The sequence below is a fragment of the Triticum urartu genome, chromosome 7A (genome assembly GCF_056163025.1).
Source record: "Triticum urartu cultivar PI428250 chromosome 7A, HENAU_Tu73, whole genome shotgun sequence".
Taxonomy (NCBI): Eukaryota; Viridiplantae; Streptophyta; class Magnoliopsida; order Poales; family Poaceae; genus Triticum; species Triticum urartu.
Genome location: NC_141879.1, coordinates 95,755,591 through 95,757,513, shown reverse-complemented (window position 1 = coordinate 95,757,513; position 1,923 = coordinate 95,755,591).

Sequence of the window (1,923 nt, the reverse complement as noted above, 5' to 3'; positions counted from 1 at the left end):
TACCATGCCAACTTTGTAACACACGAGTATGCTATGCCAACTTTTTCAGAGTTCATTTGAAAACTATGAATTTAGGTCGAATTTTCTCTATAGGTGCATCTATGTTCATTTTTTTAGTAAAGTTAATCACAAACTTATGATTCACACAAATTTCAAATAATTCAAATTTTAACTATTCAAATTTGAAAACTAATGGCACTAACAGAAAGTTTATAATTTTTCTAAAACTAATGGCACTAACAGAAAGTTTATAATTTTGCTGACATAAAAGCGAAAATAATTAAAAAATAAAGCAAAAAACAAAACAAAATAAATAATACAGGAAACAAAACAAAAAAACTGAAAAAAAATAAACAATAGCAACAATAAGTATTTTGTTGTAAGTAGAAACAAAATAAAATAAATAAAACAACAAAGAAAAAAAAACTAAAAAAGTGTTTTCAAATTTGAAAACTAATGGCACTAACAGAAAGTTTATAATTTTTCTAAAACTAAAAGCAAAAAGAATTAAAAAATAAAGCAAAAAACAAAAGAAAATAAATAATGCAGAAAACAAAACAAAAAAACTGGAAAAAATAGGCGCTAAAAGCAAAAAAAACAAAAAAGTGTTTTCAAATTTGAAAACTAATGGCACTAACAGAAAGTTTATAATTTTTGTGACCTAAAAGACAAAAGAAATCACTAAAAAACTATAAGTATTTTGTTCTAAGTAGAAATGAAAAAATAAATAGCAAAAAATGAAAAAAAATGCCTATAATATTTGTTATGACTAACTAAAATTACCAAATTGAGTATAATGATAAAAAACAATAATATTAAATAGCAGGAAAAAGAATGACTCAAAAATCAATTTTTATAGTAAAGTTATTCATAAACTAGTGATTCACACAAATTTTAAAAACTTCAAATTTAAACTATTCAAATTTTAAAACTAATGGCACTAACAGAAAGTTTATAATTTTTGTGACCTAAAAGAAAAAAATCACTAAAAAACTATAAGTATTTAGTTCTAAGTAGAAATGAAAAAACAAATAGTAAAAAAAATGCCACCTACTGGGCCACCACGGCCTGAATACGACTAGAAGCCCATCCATGGGCCAGGATTCAGGCCCGTAGAAGGCCCAGCAGGCCCACGGGCATAGCGGTGTGAGATTAGGCCCAAAGGCCTGCAGTTCTAAGGAGTTCGATGGAGAGGGCAGGGCAGCGCTTATAAACAGGTGCAGCCGCTCCTCAGCTAGCAAGGTGGGACTAAACATCCCACCGCACCACGGCTTTGGCAGGCGCATGCCTTTGGTCCCGGTTGATGGCACCAACCGGGACTAAAGGGGCATTGGTCACGGTTCATGGCACAAACCGTGACCAATGCCCCGCCGCCGCTTCCCGCCCTTTGAGCTGCTGAAAAGAGGCCTTTGGTCTCGGTTGGCGGCACCAACCGGGACTAAAGGTGGCATTGGTCCCGGTTGGTGCCACGAACCGGGACCAATGCTCTTGGTATATAACCAGGACTTGTGAAAATTTTAGTTTCTCATCGACCATTTGCCCCAGACACCGAGCTCATCGACGCCGCCAGGCTGCCCCGACGCCGTCCGCCGCCCCTGCAGTCGTCCCCGACCGCGCCGTCGCCCTCGCCCGACGCCGCTCGCCGCTCGCCGCCCTGCCCTGACGCGAGTCGCGCGCCCCGGCCTGCCCGTCGCCGTCGCCCCTGCCCCGCCCGTCGCCGTCGCCCCGCCCCGCCCGTCGCCGTCGCCCCGGCCCGCCCGTCGCCGTCGCCCTGCCCATCCGTTGGTCCGGCCCCCCTGTTTTTTTCATATATTATATGCTTGTGTATATTGTGTATATTGCTTCTTTGTGTATATTATGTATATATGTCAGTATATATATTGTGTATATTTCTTCTTTTCAGATTTTTTTTCATATATATGT